General features: G+C 42.6%; 1 protein-coding gene across 4 annotated transcripts in view; it reads left to right on the plus strand.

Annotated features, from left to right (window-relative positions):
* The first annotated feature begins 9,102 nt into the window (after window positions 1-9,102).
* The window catches only part of TFDP2 (transcription factor Dp-2), a 149,216-nt gene continuing 140,673 nt past the window's right edge, over window positions 9,103-17,645 (plus strand). For all 4 annotated transcript variants that reach the window (XM_067540912.1, XM_067540980.1, XM_067541071.1 and 1 more), the window contains exon 1: window positions 9,103-9,206. The gene's annotated coding sequence lies outside the window, so the exon portion shown is untranslated. The remainder of the gene's footprint in view (window positions 9,207-17,645) is intronic.

Here is a 17,645-nt window from a genome sequence, read left to right on the forward strand (position 1 = left end):
GATAGGGACATAGATTGATCTGTAAACTGAGAGTTTTGTTTGAAAACTTAGCTCCCGCTTCACTACCATGGATCGGTAAAGCACCTGCATCACTGCGGCCACCACACTAATCTGCCGGTTAGTCTCTCACTCCTGCTTACCATCACTCATGAACAAGACCGCTTGATACTTAAACTCTTTCACTGAAGGCAGCAGCTCCCCCTTTGCCTGGAGGGAACACTCCCCTTTCTTCCGGAAAAGATTGATGACCTCTGATTTGGATGTGCTGAGTCTCATCCCAGCCGCTTCACAGCTTGGCAGCGAAGCGTTTGAGTGCACATCAGAGATCACAGTCTGAAGAAGCAAGAGGAGGCTTCCGCACCAGCTGGGACCCAGGGAAGTGAGCAGGCAACTGATGCCCATCTTCAAGCTGGGGTGCTGGAGGCTGTCCCTCGGCTCGGAGCCAGGGCACAGGTGGCTGCCACCCTGCTGCAAGCCCAGCTCGTGAGACTCAGGAGGCTGCCACCAGGCTCCCACCTAAGAGCTGGGACCCAGCAGGAAGTGGGCTGCTGCCACCCAGCTTTCCCAGAAGTCGACAGTTGCTGCCTGCCTCTCCTTCACTTAGTTTTTCCCCAGGTACCCCCTGCCTGTGTCTCGCGCACCCCTACCACAGGTTGAGAAACTATGTTCTACTACAAGAGCAGCCTGTATTGATACTGCTTCTTTCACAGGTTAAGCACTGTTTTCAGAAAAACAGGGTTAAGTTCATGAATGTTAAGAAACATTAGCAATGGCAAATATAAGTTTTAAAGTTGGAAGAAACTGGGCCCTGCAAGTATAAACAGGAAGTAGGTTCCACAGGAACTTAACAAAGCTGTCAACAGTCCTTTCAGATACATCAAATTTTAACTTTACTCATCAAATAGCCTGCCAATTCTGACATGAGGATTTTTAGCATCTGTGGTATTAAAAGCCCCCTTAGATGCAAAAAGCTGTGATGGCACACTCTCATTATACTGTGTTCACAAAGAGAAAGTTTCTTTAGACGTACACCTCAAATTTATCCCTAAAGTTGTTTTGAAATTTCACCTTCACCAATCCATTCATTTACCTGTATTGTCCCGAAACTGCACACATCTGCAGAAGACTGTAGACTCCACTCCCTAGATGTTCAATGCATCCTTTTAACTGCAGGGAACAAGTCCATTCAGAAAATCCCAAGACTGTTCGTCATGATACTGGATAGGGTCAGAGGTCATGTCATCTCTACCCAGAGAATTTTCTAATGGATACCAGCTGCATTCTACTCTGTCAGTTTGAGAACCACCCTCACCCCCACCCATGGGGATACGAGCATACTCCACAGGAACCCAAGCCACAACTCTAGCGTCTCTTCAGGATGTACCCCTCATGGACATCTGTAAAGTGGGCACATAGAGTTCCATCCACACATTTGCAAAGCATTACATCCTAGTACAGGAAACAACTTCTGATGCCTCCTTTGGGATGGCGGTTCTGTGCTAAACTGTACCATCCTCATCTTTGCACCCTCCTACTTTGGTACTGCTTGTCAATCACCCACAAAGGAATACAATAGGGACCATCACTTGAAAAAGAAGAGGAGGTTTCTTACCTGTAACTAGAGGTTCTTTGATATGTGTGGTCCCTATCTGTATTCATCTACCCACTCTCCATCCCCTCTGCATTGTATCTCATCTGATTTGCAGTGGAGAAGGAACTGAAGAGGCATTTGGTCTACCCTGCCCTTTATCACCTCAGACAGGAGAACAAAGTGAACAAGGACACATGCACAGACCAACATACACTACTTTCAAATGTTCCCCAACTCTGGGTGTATGGTGAGCATGTGTAACTCTCAGTAGAATACAGATAGGGACCACACATCCTGAAAAACCTCCAGTTACAGTTTTCCTCCTCTTATACCATGCTCATCACTGTACTATCTAAGCACCTTCTTTCCAGTAGTGCATTAAGAGACAAGACTAAAATCTGTCATGTGTTGTTTGTTCTCTCATCCTCTCCCAGGATGAGAAGTGTGTCAGCGGAGATTTGGTATGGTGTTTTTGTTTTGTTTTTTGTTTTGTTGGGTTTTCCTGTTTGTTGCTATGTGTGTGAGAGAAGGCAAAATCAAGAAATTAGCTTTATGCTGGGAGTGCAAATTGTAGCTGATTGCTTTCATAGGTCAAAAGGCCACATTTTTTCCTCTAGATCAGCTCTTGATAAAATTAATTGAGCCTTGCCCATGTTGTTAATTGTTCTTTAAAAAAAAAAATGGTTGGTTGATCTGTCATTTTTACCCCCAAATTATTATGCTTGTAATATATGGTATACATGGTTTACAGTTGCTTACTAATACATCTCAGATAATGCTAATTTTTTATTTTTACATTAAAGAATAGTAACTTGACATTAAAATAGCTTGCACTGATGAGAATTTGAGCAAAAATGTGACAATGTTGTGATACAGTTTCTGTAGCATCATGATGTTGACTTTCCTGATTTTGGCCATTTAAAATATTGGTAAAAATTTGCATTAACTTTGTCTCTTGCATTTTAATAACTCATGTTTACAACATCTCTTATCCAATATACAGGTTCTGTTGACAGCCCACCAGTAGGATGGGATACTAGTTATTAGGAAGACAGCAAGTTGCACAACTGTGGAAAAGAGAAACACTGATTGGCTAGAGCCACTAGTGTAAATCCTTCTCTTCTAATCCATACAAAGAAGATAGAATCCGTGCTTTCAAGGACCTCAATGTACGTATGTTGGAAGGATTAGGACCAAGGTGATGCAACGGATTTGAATGTGTGATTCCAGGTATCTGTTTCAAATTTACTACTTAGGCCATATCTACATTACAAGTTTTGTTGATGCAAGTTACTTCAGCATAAAGCCACTGTGCGCCATATATGACTTGTGTGCATGCATACTTGGCCACTTGTGTCGGTGGTGTGCGAACTCACCAGGAGTGCTTGTATCAATTTATGTATCTCATTGTGCAACTCACCACCATCCAGTGAACTGTCCTTTGGGAAATTTTGGCAATACATGATGGGCTTTGACAGTTTGCAACTGTCTCCATCCCATAATGACATCGATATCCCATAATTTTCATGCCGTTTTTCAAAATCCCAGAAATCCACACAGCCCACCTTCCTGACCGCCATCTTGGACACAAGCATGGAGCCTGCATAGCTATGCACTAGTGTCATGAGCACTGCAGGCTCTGGGCACACAATCCTGCAGTATTTGCAGAGCTGCAAGAAGAACTGAATCAGTGGTGAACATGACAGCTTCTTGGAGGACAGATTGCTGTGGGACTTAGTGAGAACCAATTCAAGGTTGCTGTGGGCATTCGCAGAGCAGCTGCAAGTGATGGAGCTCTGCTTCTGGGCCTGAGAAATGAGCACTGAATCATGAGATTGCATCGTAATGCAGGCTTGGGATGACTAACAGTGGCTGCAGAACTTTCAGCTCCACAAGGCCACATTCCCGGATCTGTGTGCCAAGCTCACCTCAGACCTCTAGTGCAGGGACACCAAAATGAGAGGTGTACTGACTGTTGAAAAGTGAATGGTGATCACATTGTGGAAGCTTGCAATGCCAGATTGCTACCGGTCAGTGAGAAAACAATTTGGAGTTGGGAAATCAACTGTAGGGGCTGCTGTCATGCAAGTGTACAGGGACATTAATCACCTCCAACTATGCAGGATTGTGACTCTCGGCAATGTGCAGGGCATAGTGGATGGATTGCCGCAGTGGGATTCCTGAACTATGGTGGAGTGATAGTTGGCACGCATATCCCTATTTTGGCACCAGGCCACCTTGCCAAAGACCACATGAGCAGAAAGGGGTATTTTTCTATGATTATTCACGTATTGGTGGATCACTGGGGATGCTTCACAAACATCAGTGTTTGGCTCATCAGGGAAGGTGCATGATGCTTGCATCTTTAAGAACACAGGACTTTTCTGAAATCTGAAAGTATGCACTTTCTTTCCTGACTGCAGATTACTGTTGTGAATGTTGAAATGCCAGTAGTGATCTCAGGTAACGCAGCCTACCTCTTGCCTGGTGTATGGCTTCATAAACCAGGAGAGCATCTTGATAGCACATAGGAACGATTCAGCTTCTGACTCAGCAAATGCAGAATGACAATTGAATGTGCTTTTGGTTGACTGAAGGGGCACTGGTGGTATTTACTCATAAGATTGGGTGACAGCAAGAAAAATATCTCAATGATTATAGCTGCCTGCTGTGTCCTGCATAATATATTTGAAGCAAAGGAGGAAAAGTTTCTGCCAGGGTGGAGGGCAAAATATTAAGAGAAACGTGGAGTGTCTGTCTGCTGAGTTTGAACAGCCAGATACAAGAGCTACTAGAAGAATTCAGCAAAGACCTACATTAATGTGTTTTGTTGTATTTTGCTCCTATGTAGCCCTGCTCTTTTGTTGTGTGTTAGGAATTAATGTGGTAATCGCTGTACATGTAGGAATATAACGTTGTCAATATATCTATTTATGTTGTTTGTGGTGTATCCTGTGACTTATATCACTACATAAATAAACTGCTCCATGTGCTCCCCCAACCTAATTCTAGAGGTAAATGAAAAGTAGATATAAACTCTACCTCTCTTGTACCACAACTTCTTCTAGCACAAGTAAATGAATGAAAAGTCAAAAGCAGTGTCCTGCTATTTTGGGGATGCCATCCCTGTAATGGAAAATTTATCTACACACTTACCTGAGGTTCCTTCCTCTGCATTGGGCTTGCCCTAACTTGACTGGTGCAACTGGCTGGACTGTGATGGAGTCAAAATCAGATCCTGGCTCACTGTGCAGCTGGATCCCCTGGTCGCCTGTCCTCCATCCTCCTCTTCCTTGCTGTGCCTATGACTCAGGTCATAGCGGTATCAATGGTGGTGTTCTCCACCAAGTATGGCATGCAACTTTTTGTAAAAGCAGCAGGTCTGCAGCTTGACACCAGATCAATTGTTGGCCTACCTGGCTTTTTGGAATGTCTGCCACAGCTTCTTGGCTTTCATGCAGCACTGCTTTTGGTCTCTGTCATATCCTTTCTCCTGCATTCCTGGAGCAATCTGCTCGTAGATGTCCATATTTCTATAGCTTGTTTGGAGCTGTGCCTGCACAGCCCCTTCTCTCCACAATCCTATATCCAATATATTATATATATAACAATATCATGCAATATTTCCAGTCTACTTCAGCAGGAGTGTGTCTGGAGTGTGTGGCTGGCATGGTCGGCTGAACAGTTGTGCTCAACCGCGGAGAGAGCTGCTAGGTATCCTTGCCAGGCCAGGCAATCAGGTAAAAGACATTTTAAAAATTCATGGAGCTTTAAAGGGTGGGGGGCTATCAGTCTACATTATCCCTGGGCAGTGGAGTTCACAATGGTAACCAGAGTGGTCAGTGTGGGCATTGTGGGATAGCTCTGGAGGATTGTTAAGGTCCACACAGGTAACGGAGTGTCTGCACTCACACTTCGTCGACCTTAGTACATCAGTCATGGCTCAACGCCGCTCAGGGAGGTGGTATTGCTATGTCGATGTAACGGGGCACTTACATTGGTGGGAGAAACATTTAAGTGTAGACACATGCACAACAAGGTCAATTCAAAGCAACTTATGTCAATATAATTTTGTAATGTAGACCAGACCTGAGTCTACTAAGGGATTGTTGCTTGCTTTCATGTGTGGAGGGGGGAGGAGGGTTATTAAGATGGTCCAGAATATATAGTAAAGGAAGAAACAAATTGTGTCTCTTGCTAAATTGGGTATGATGGTTGTCAGTAACTGAAAAATGTTTTGTAGTTTGTTTCCATCTTATATCAATTTTCCCCCCTATCACAGAAACCATGGTAGTAGCAATAGTATTTAAAGTGTCAATGGTAGTCATGACTCTAGACACTACACTCAGTAGTGAGATTGAACCCTACATCTTTGACACCAAAACTATAACTTTCTATCAGCTGAACAAAAAATGCCCAGTAGCTGTGTGTTAGGTCTTGTTGTACACACACAAGTTGTATTGCTTTAACTATACCAGTACTATACCAGTAAAAAGGAAAAACAGTACAACCCCCTGAGTGTGGATGCAGTGTAGCTTAGTCACATATGGGAAAGGGAATAACTTAATGCTGCAAGTCACCTTTTATTTTGGTCTAATTGCATTCACACTAGAGGGTGTACCAATACAGCTCCTTCAGTAAAAAAAAGAATAAACCCACACACCCCCAACCTGGTACTAAAACTGGGTGTACTGCAGACAGTGAAAGGCTCTTCTAATTGCTGGAGGGACAGCTGCCTCTGCTACTGACTGACAGATATTTCAATCCCATGCAGTATCTTTGGGAGCCATTGTATTAAATATATGAATGGTTTATGTATGAATGTGTTCTACTCCATGGGGGAAGGTTACCACAGCTCCTCCAGGAACTTAAAATAGTGGGGGATGATTACCCTGAGGATTGTAAACAACTCAAGAAAACCACTACTCCCTGAGAGTTTTCATATACTGTTTCAAACTAGGTTTTCCAGAGACTCAAACAAAGAAGGGGCTTTTGGTATGAAAAGTTGAGTTTGAAATGACGGAATCTTCCTTTTGATTAAGCAAAAGGATGGGGGGGGCCCTCTGTCCAAAGGGGGTCACAATCCTTGTAGAAGGATTGGAAAGATTTAGGCTTACTTGGGCCCCATAAGACTGATGGGTGACCTCTAGTAAGGTTTTAGTGTGCATAAGAGAACTTTTATTGTGGGTTGGTTTTTTTGTTTTCCCAGACTGGGTGTTTTATTTTAAGGAGGGGAAAAAAAAATGTATTCTGTTCAGACAGAGCTGTAGAGTCACTTGTAAAAACACTGTCACTGTCCTTAGACATAGCACAGTGTAAGGCAGGGGGCTGGGTAGACTTAAAATTTCTGTTCAGATGTTAGTAGGAAAAGGGTCCCTGCCCAGAGACAGATGATGGCCGGAGACAGGGTTGTTAACTAGGGTGGGGCAGCTGCCCAGGGCACAGAGCCAGCGGAACTGCAAAAATGGGGCAGCGGGTGTGTAGGATTGGGTCCAGCGACGTCAGCCCCCACAAGATCAGGCCCAATGGCATCAGCCAGATCACAGGGTGCTCAGTCAGTATTCAGCACCCCCTTGTCCCTACAAGATCACGGGCCTAGTGACCCCATCTGGAGCAGACTCACCCCAGCACTAGGACTGTGGCAGGCAGGCAAGGGTGCTGAGTGCGCTGCTTGGCTAGTACTGAGCATGCTAAGTAACATCTGCTGAAGCCACTGCTCCTGCTGGGAATTAAAATCTGCTGCTGTTCAGAGGTTAAAGGGGGCAAATTGGAGGGGAAAGCTAGATACAGTTTGTGCAGGGGGACGGAAACTGACTGGCCAGAGGGAGTCAAATAGTCGGAAGCAGAGGGGCCAAGGAGCAAAATCAGGAACAAGAGGTAGGAGCTGGGGGTGAGCCAAGTGGTACTGGCAGATGGTGGCAGAGGGCAAAACCCTGGCACAGGGAGGGTCAGAGGGGATAAAACTTATCACAGCTGGGGTGAGCCACATGCCATGTTTGCAAAAATACAGTGTGGGCAGAGGGGCTTTTTTTATATCCCGTCCCAGGACAGAACATTTCAGCACATGCTTCCTGGGGCTGTGCCCTTAAAGGCACAGGACACCCCAATGCCTAGGCATGGCAGCTTTTGTCTATCTGATATAATGTAGCAAGGTGCTAAAGGAGACTTGATTCAGTTAAATATATTACATACACCTTCAAAAACTGTCACACATTTTGAGTGTTTAAAAGACTCCCTCATCAATTTGTATGTCTGCATAAAGTCTTGCCTGCTGCTGTGATTCCCTGAATTGTATTCCGTTTCTTGTAATCCATGTTAAATATAGTTTTGATCATTCTAATTGTTTACTTTTTAAAATGTTAGGACTCATTAGCATTTTATCATTTATCTTTGTTAACATTGTGCAGATGAATGTCATTATGCTATTTAGTTTCTATTTTAAAAGCAAATAATCATTGCAAATATTTAGAAGTGAATAGTTGCTAGTAGTTTTAGCAATTACCTCTATTTCTAGTATAGCACTTCCTATGTTTTTACTGTGATTTTTAATTTGGAATTTTTAATTCTATTTTTTTTTTAAATAGCACAAATTTATTCTGGTGGATCATGTGACTTCCACTCTGACTGGTTTTCTGGCCTGGTGTCAAAACTACTTCATTTTCATTTGATCCACCCATGGGGATTATCTTTCTCAACTGTTGTTTTTTCTCTCAATCCATCCCTCAGTGCTTTTTCACATGCCACTGTAACAGGACAGCGAAAGAGACTCTCCATCCATGGCAGTAACTGCTACTGCTAGTAAAATCTCTCAGTAGAAGTTTTTGATATTACACCCTGACTCCTTGCAGGAGGTGATGGTTCTGAAACTGTAAGATGCAGCCTGCGAGGGCGGTTTGAAAACATCTGTGCTAAATCGAAGGCAGAAACCTGAGGGGCTAGGGGCCCCTGCGTACCGCCCATGCAGTGTCTGTAGGGGGTGCAAATATGCTTGCTTGCCCAAGGTGCTAAAAGGCCTAACTGGGCACTTGTGCAGTGGACCATTGCAAGAGCTTACAGGGAGCAGTTAAACTGAAACGGGGCTACTGGCCATACTGGATCTACAGTATCATGGAGTGAAGAGCTGGGGCGATACTCTTGATGTGCGACTAAACCGCGGGCTGCTGTAGGGCAACTTTCTACAGTCAAGAGTGCCTGGGGGAGGGTAAGCACCCAGTCCTGGCTGACTCAGCAGCACCCACCTCCCGCCCTCTCTGGAAGTGGGTAGCGCCATCCCGGCGCTGCAGCTCACAGGTCCCAACGGGACCAGTTCTGGCTCCGTGTGGTCCCACCCCGGACGGGGAACCCCAGCTCAGAGACTGTTAGCCGCAAGCCCAGAGCCGCGAGGCTCAGTCTGTGCCCCGCCTCCCGCTGTCTCTCGGATTGGTGGGTGGATTGTGTACACACAGGGCTGCGCCAATGGGCGGCTGGCGGCACCTAACCTCACGCGGAGGGGCGGCCAATGGGAGAACGCGGTTGTCAGACGCCGCCAAGCTTGTGCGGGGGAGAGGGACACACACGGACGCGGCTGTGGTGGAGCCAGCGAGCCGGAGAGTGGGCCGGGCGGGCTGGCGACACGGTGAGCGGGGGTAGCTAGAGGTGCTCAGCCCCTGTAGGTCCAGAGTCGTTGGTTCTCGATGTAGCGTCGCCGGCGGCGCCGACCCCCAGCGGCAGCGCAGGGCAGGCCTGGGGTTGCTTCTCTCTGTGGGGCTGGGCGGAGCGGCCGGCTGCCTGCAACAGCAGCAGCAGCAGCTGGCAAGGGAGGAGCTGTCGCCGGCTCCCCTCCTTGTCTCGGCTCTGCTGCTGGTCCTGGCCAGGCCCAGCCCGCTCCGCCCCCGAGGCCTGTGGATGCACGGGGTGGAAGGGAGCACCCAGCTGCTGCGTAGGGGGGCAGCCCCGCTCAGTCCCCGGCTGTGGCGTCCCCTCCCCCCAACCGCGCGCACTGCTAACGGCCGTTTTGCCCTCCCCGCGCTCCTCTCGCCTGGGCGCTAGGGGCCTGTCCCGCGCCCTGACGTGGGGCCGCTGTCATGGGGATTCATCTCCCCACCGAGAGCCCCGAAGACGGAGGCCGTGGTGTCTGACACCTGTGAGCCGCTGTCCCTTTTCCCCGCCTTCGCGAGGTGGCACGATGTGCTCGGCGTGCCTGGCATGCAGGCCTGTGTCTGGAGCTGGGTAGTGCCTTGTGACAGCCGCCCGCTCCGTCTCCCTAGGACTTCTCCGCCTGTGCTTGACACCCAGGAGGAGGTCAAAGCATAGCAGCGTCCGCGTGTGTGTTGTGATTGACATCTCCCTCCGCCCGGTCTCTTTCCTAGAATTCTAGTTCCCAGGTAGATTGGAGTTTCTGAGGTAGGGGTGAGAGAGGACTCAGTAAGTGTGCTCTGTTTGGTCATTCTAGGAGTGTGGATGTCTGGTGTTGAATTCACTTTATAGCAAGGCTGTGGTCTCGCTGGCAGTTTAGTTCCTATCAGTTTCCTTACAAAATCCCCCAAACCCATAACCGCTAACGTCTAATGTGCAGCACAAAGTTAAGATGTTTTGCATTATACATTCATGCAACACTTTAAAAATGTTCTGGGCTGCTTGCAGACTTGCAGCTGCTTTCTTTTTCTTATGGGGAGTGATAGTTAAAGGTAGGAAATGTGAAATACGGGCCTCTTTCTGCTCTCATCTGAGGTTAATAGGAAGGCCCATAATTCATCTTTTAAAGATATAAATGAGGTGGAGGTGAACATAGACTTCACATTTCAGAATGCAAACCTTAGTAATCTAGAAACAATGCTGAAAAACATAATGTAGAACCAGCTAACCACATACACAAAGTAAGGAAGAAAAAAAGTATCTCTTCATAACTTTATTGAAATCTTCAGTTGATATCTGTTTTACTTGTAGAAGGGGGAAGGAAATAATATAAAACAGCGTAAGAGAGAGCTTGCATGGTCTCTTGGTATGCTTATTTGCTCTATAAAATGGCAGAACCAAAGCCTGAATCCTGTCTGACAATTATTACAAAGATTAAGCCAATTTAATAGAAACACTTGTATAGAAATATAAAAAGGAGAGAGAAGTGTTGATTACTGGGCTAGTTAACAATGTTGGAATTAATTGTATTTTAAAGCACCTCAAATTTTTAATAGCAACTGGAGAATAACATAGTCTCTAAATGATGTCATATGTCATCTGTCTGTCTGAAAGAAATTCCACTATGATTCAATGGTTTATGAATTAGTTTGATGTATAGCTTGGTAGAAATGTGTTTGTCAGTATATACTGATGTGGTTAAAGTGAATTAAATCAAGTTAATCCTTTTTACATCAGATTATGATTGTTAATACACATGATCACATAGTAATATACTTATGTTTTATATTAAAAGCACATTAGTTTTATGGGAGAGGAGGTCATTGGTGGTTTATTAATAATGTTATGATGCAAATGAGAAATTTTTACAGTTCATATATTTTTGTATATTAAACAGAAGTGCTTGCAACTTTTAAACAAGATATTTCTTAATAGAATATTGTATATACAGTTCAATATCTTGAGGAAGTTGGTTAGAGCTGGGAAAGGAAGATAACTTAGATAACAGAAAAGAAAAGATGGCAGGAGAGACAGTTGCAAGAAAAAGGTACAGAATTCTCTCCTCCCAAGACAGTTTATCTTGTTAAACGGGAAGCACTATCTCTAGAAGAGACATAAGAGAAATGGGGGTTTTCAAACTTTTTTTGCTGGGACATCCTTTGAAAATATTTCAGGCTGTGATGAACACCCCCCCCCCCAAAAAAAAAAAAAAAAGTGATGACTCTCCTCATGTCATACCTCCCTTACTTCTGCACTGCTGCTGGGGTGGCACTGCCTTCAAAAACACCTGGCCAGCAGCTGCTGCTCTCTGGCCACCCAGCTTTGAAGGGCTGTGGCTGTGTGCCATGCAGACAGCTCATGGCACCCCCCACATAATAATCTTGTAACCCTTTGAGGGGTACCAACCCCACAGTTTGAGAACCCCGATAGGTCAAGTGATTTGGGCCTACCCTAAAGAGAGAGGGAAAAAATTCTTAAAAGTTACTCCTATTTTGCTATTAGTGGGCACTGTCTTGTATAGAAAAACTTCTGAGATAAATCTTGTATTTTTTCTGTAAAACACTTATTTTTCTCTTATGACTACTTCCTGTCTGTGCGGAAATCATTGTTGTGCTATAAAGAATGAAAAGGAGCAGTTTGACTCAAGTTAACCTTCTGTAGATACAGTTAAAAATAGCTACAGAAAATGGTATACCATTAATATATGTACTACTTGTCTGAGCCTTCTCCTCAACTGTTGTATCATTACTTGTTTGTTAAGGTGGGCAGTAATTCTTGCTACAATATCTAATAATTATACACACTGGATTCCTTTGATGATTTTGTATTACATATTTTTACAAAAAGGTGTAAAATGATGATTTTACACCTTTATGTAAAAATATGTAATACAAAATCATCTGGTTCAGTTCTTCCTGGTAGGAGTTTGCATATGAAATTAATTCTATCATCTCATTGTAGTCTTCAGTGGATACTTTTCCACTTTGCAATTCTGCCACAAAATGTATAATGATTTGGTGTAATTGTCTGCTCAGCAAAAGCCTGTTGCTAAAAGTCCTGCAAGTTCTGATCCAAGTGAGTTGGGAAAAAGTGCATAGTATAGTAAGACAAATTAACATCATTTTGCAGACATATCTCATGCTTTCCTATGCCACTTTGTATGTTGAAAATAGGTGTATGGGAGAATCATGTCCAGAACAGAATTTTTGTCCAGGTGCAGTTAAGAGCAGCCACAGAGTCAAATTGATAACATCTTTTCAGTTTCTTTCTGCTGCTTAGGCTCTGAGAGCCTGTTTACAGGAGCAGCAAAAGAACATGCATGACATCCTATGGTGGTGAGCTGCATAAGTGAATCTTACAGTGCAAGGCAAGTTTCTGGAGATATGCACCAAATTCAAGAAGAGAAAATAGTGATGTGATATAGCTGGGAAAAGGAAGCTGTTTAGCCATGCTGTGTTTTATTAAAATCTAAATTGTGTGTCATCTTGAAGCAGAATATGGCTCTTTAGCTGTACCACCTGTAGTTCACTAGGCAGGAGTTAACCCCAGTTGTTTCATTGATACAATACAATCTTAAAACAGTGTTCTTTGCTTTGTCTTTAATGCTCTGCAATTCTGTTCCTTTGATTATTATTTGCTTTTTATATGTGCTTCTAGCTTTTTTGTTGTACAGTGTACAGAAGAAAAACCTTTAATTTTATCCTCTATTGACTACGTAGGTGGGTTAACAGTGAGTCTTACAGAGATTATCAACTTTGCTCCCTCTGGTCTGGTGCCAGGAAATGATGTGTTCTTGGACTTAGGTCTCAGACATGGCAACACAAGGCTGGTGCAAAGCCAACAAGCCACCTAAATCCATCTTGCTTTCAAATACACTTATCCTGAAGTTTATGTAAGTAATTAAATGAAAAATAAACTGAAATACATTAGGGGTTAATGTAAAGAAATGAAATCAAAGTTGACAATTTATGTTGCTGTTCTTAAGGCCAGGAGTCTTAACAGCAAGCAATTTATGTTTTGCATTCCCCTGAAAAGGTGGTGAGTGTTATGGCATGGCAATTTTATAATGTTGAACTTCCTGGTTTGGTTCCTTTTTATTTAGGCTTGCAATATTGGTAACTGTTACGTGTTTTTTATAGCTATATCCATTAGTAAGAAGGGATAAAGGACTGAACTTCATCTCTGATAATGCACAGTACAGCTATTTTGTAAAAAGATAAAACAGTGAAAGATCATTTAATACTGCCTCATTCCATATTTTTTTCTGAAATAGCACTTTTTGGCCACTTGCAGTAGGTTGGTATTTAGTAAAACCATGTTCAGGCATTTCAAATTCAGGATTATATATGCCTTTCACTATTGCAAATATAAAACTTTTGCAAGAAGTACAATCTGAGAAAATGAAACTAAATGCTTATCTCAATTCATTTTACAAGATCAGTACATAAATATCTAATGACCTTTGTTTTTGGGCCAATGTCTACTGTTGTACAAAGCTTTCTAGTAGGGCATCTTTCAATTCTTGTGTAATAAGTAGCTATTTAAATGAAAAAAGGGATGGAACTAACTTTCACTTGGTCAAATAGAGAGTTAGCTTGGTAATAGGAAGCTCTCAGACTTTTAGGACACACTTCATAAAAGAAATGTTTACCATGACCAATTCTGAGTTTTAGAGCTTGCTGAAATCAGTTCTGAAATCTTTCCTAATTAACAGCCATTTAATAAAGAAAATGAATTCAAAAGTGTGTGTGCCTGTAATAAGAGTGACTGAAAGCAAGTATGCCAGCTGTCAATGGCCACCTGTTAGTATAGCAACTGAAATACCCCCAATTTGAACGTCAGGATTATGGCCAGTGTGTTCTGTGCAGAAACTAGCTATTTAATATAGATTGTCAGTTAACTACTGAATCTGACTTTCAGGGTAGGCTTCTGCTAGGTGGTGACATAGTTCTCTAGATTAGAACATCTTAGTTTTGCTACTACGCAAATGCTATACTAACTACCCAGGATTTAGTATTGAGTATCATAGTAGGGATTCAAACCAAGTTAGTAAAAGACTTATTTTTAGCAGCTATACAAAATTTGATGGGTTGTTCTTAAATACCAAGAATTGGAATTCTCTCTTTCTTGGATCCAACCCCTGTACACACTGAAATCACTTAGGCCTTGCCCATGAAACTACTTACAGATTTGTGTAGTCCTACTAGGAGCTGTTCAATCATTTTTGTATATACATGTTGTTTGTAAGAGTGGGGCCTTAAATAAGAGTTTGGGTAGCCTCCATTTACTAAAGTAATATCTATAAATTCTCATGTGTTATCTTAATCAGATTAATTTATAAAATAGTGATGAAATTTCCACCTTGATGCTTTAAAGCTCTGACCATATGAAATCATTTCTTTATATCCTTATTTTTCCATGAGAGTAATTGCTATACATGCCAGAAGAAACCTAACTGAACACTAATAGGTGGAGTTGTGGTCCTAACGATTGAGTAGGAGGGGAATCTGGCCCATACTATGTGGCGGGGGGAATGAACACGATGCTAGTAATTTGTTTTAGGATACCCTCTTCTGCTTGTGTGACATTAGTTTACAAAAGGAACCTCACATGGTCTCTCAAAGTTGTTTTAAGATCAGGTCATAGAAATTGGTGGACTTGAATGTAAGTTTTGTAGAACTGCCTTTGCATGTCACTTTTCTTTTCAGTGTTATGTCTTATCTCAGGTAGCAGGTGGCTCCTTAACTTGAACAATAGACTCCAACTTCAGACACTGAACCACCCCAGGCCTGGATATCATATGCAATTCACTAGCTATGTAACAGAGAGAGATACAGTACATCTCTCATGGTACTGCTCCAGTTACTACTTTATTTTATGGAAAAAACAGATATTTTTACTTGAGTCTCCATAAATCTCGACTGTGGGGCTCCTCTAGTTTACCATGTGATTCAAGTAGGACAGTCAATCTGTTTCTAGGAATTTTGAGTGTGCCCTCTTTTGCTGATCAGCACAGCTCTTTTAATTAATATTTTTACCTTTGCAGAACTCAGATCTTTTATCAAATCTTCTAGGTAGAAAATGCTGGCAGCACATCCTCCAAGGATGAAAGGGAATGGTGTCTCACTTGGTGTCCCAGGCTCTCCACAGTGACAGTCCAGCCTGCCCCTCCTTCATCTAGGGTCATTACCTGGGACATGCGAGTTGCGCACTTCCTAGCAGGCTCAGGGCAGAAGCATCCACTTCCATGGAATAAGGGGCTAGCTGCAGTGGAAGTGTGTGCACGCCTTCTTTCTCCAAGCTCTGTCAAGCCCTAGTTTGCACCTTTTACTTTGGGGTCTTTGAGCAGGCTGCTTCACGGGATGAATTCCTTCTCTTACTCCCTCAGCATAGTCCCTCCTCACATACATGGTTCAACAGTTCCAAAACACTAGTGTTTCAAATAGACTTTGCAAACCCCTCAATCTCTATCACAAGGTAATCTCTACACCAGAAAAAGGATTCGGGCCATCAGTAGACTGGCTCCCTTTTGGGAGATGGTTTGTTGGAGGCCTTTCTGCATACATAGTTTCAAATCTAACAGGGATCTTCCTCCACCCCATTCCCTTAGGATGTGCTCAGATTTTCCTCCTTGAAGTGTCTGGCTGAGCAGTTTTTCCTTCTACTTTCCCAGCGACTGTTCCAGTAGACCCCTCAGTTTCTCCTCACGATTCATCTAGTCAATGCAGATTTGGTGTAAATCAGCTTCTCTGAAAATATTCCGACAGGATTCTCTCTCATCCACTCCTCAAAATTCAGGGTTATTTTAGTGATCCTGTGCTTGTGTGCCTGTGTGTGTATATGCAAGCATCAAAACACAAAATTATTTTTGGTTTTAAAATCTTAAATATTTTATTTTTGTCCATTTTTTATCATCTTGGGAGCTTTGCCCCTCCCCCCATGCAGTCAAAGGAACTGACTGAAATACTTGGGGGGCGTGTGTGTATCTATCCTCTGCCGAAGGGCGAGGAAGTGCTAGGTTTGCACTCTATCCTACTGTTCTAGAGATGTGGTTAAAAATATCTAAACTGGGAGTTCACATTGTGAAGCTGAGATCCCAGATTGAGAATCGTCAGATGGTTTCAGAGAAGTGGAGGAGAAGTCCAGTGTGCTTAATCTGACCCTATAGTTCTGCCCCCACTCAGTATGCTAGGCGGCACACTGTTTTACTTCTTGTTGCCTGATTTCTCACATCCACACCTCAATCTTGTTTGCCAGAGGCTAAGCCTTTAAGACTGTTTCTGTATTTTTCTCTTTTTGGTGGCCATGCTACTTAATGTATTCAGCAGCCCCTAGTACTGAATATGGTATAAGATGAACAACAAGAAAAGGAATAGTGGAGTTATGGTCGTTAGTGGAATTACTGAGTGAAGAAAGCAGAGAAAGGTCCTAGTACTGTACCTGTAATTCCTTGTATCCAGCCATCAGCTGAAATGAATTCACACTGAAGTTTATTTTAAGTGACGTACGCTCATTTGTTCCATTTTGATTTTAAAATAGATAATGACCTCTGTAATAGTCAACTATGGTGGTTTTGTTTCTTGTTCTAATTGCATCCTATTTATTAAACACATCTTTTTAAATTTTTTATGATTTATTTAAGCAGCTTTATTAATGAAAGGTAACAAGCTGGACATCATACAGAAATATCTTACACACTTGGAACATTAAAATATTGAATAGAAAGAAAACAAAGTAAAATATCTGTAATATATGAACAAATGACAAATTCAAAGTCTGTCCAATAAAACCTATTATCAAATATGTGGGTAATAACTTAATTTGTTCTACCACATAAGAGAATCATAGAATAATTTTGAAATGATTGAATAGACATTCCAAAGTAAAAAGTCCCCACTTACATTATTAAGTTTGCTAGCAGATTAGAATTTGTTTCTGTAGTACCAAATCTTAATTTTTAAACTGTATAATTTGATTGCTGATTCTAATAACAATTGGATACTGAACTATATTTATAAAATTTGTAGAAACAAGATGGCAACACACTTATTCCTGTGGAAGAAAGGATTCTGCTGAACAGTTGAGCAATTAAGAACCTGGTCTGAAAACAGAGAGACAGTTTAGCAGCATATGTGCAACAGGTGATCTAATCCATATAGACACTGTGCATAAATTAGTGGCTTTAAAACTGGGCTTGAACTAATTAATCAAGGAACCTTTCTATTACCCCGTAGCTTTACGTGAAACCTACTCTTGTTCTACACTGGGCTGAACACTAACATTAATTCTAGGGATAGGTGTACATACAATTTATTCTATCTTTCAGAATGAGTACGAGCTGTATAGATCAATTTTCCCTATAAGTAGGAGCAGCTCAACAGTAACTTCAAAAAGGAAGAATGGCACATGGAGTGCTGTAAAATAACTTTCACATTGCAGT

This window comes from Emydura macquarii, unplaced genomic scaffold, assembly GCF_026122565.2.
Source record: "Emydura macquarii macquarii isolate MOO-44397 ecotype Brisbane River unplaced genomic scaffold, CSIRO-AGI_Emac_v2 contig_18, whole genome shotgun sequence".
Classification (NCBI taxonomy): domain Eukaryota; kingdom Metazoa; phylum Chordata; order Testudines; family Chelidae; genus Emydura; species Emydura macquarii.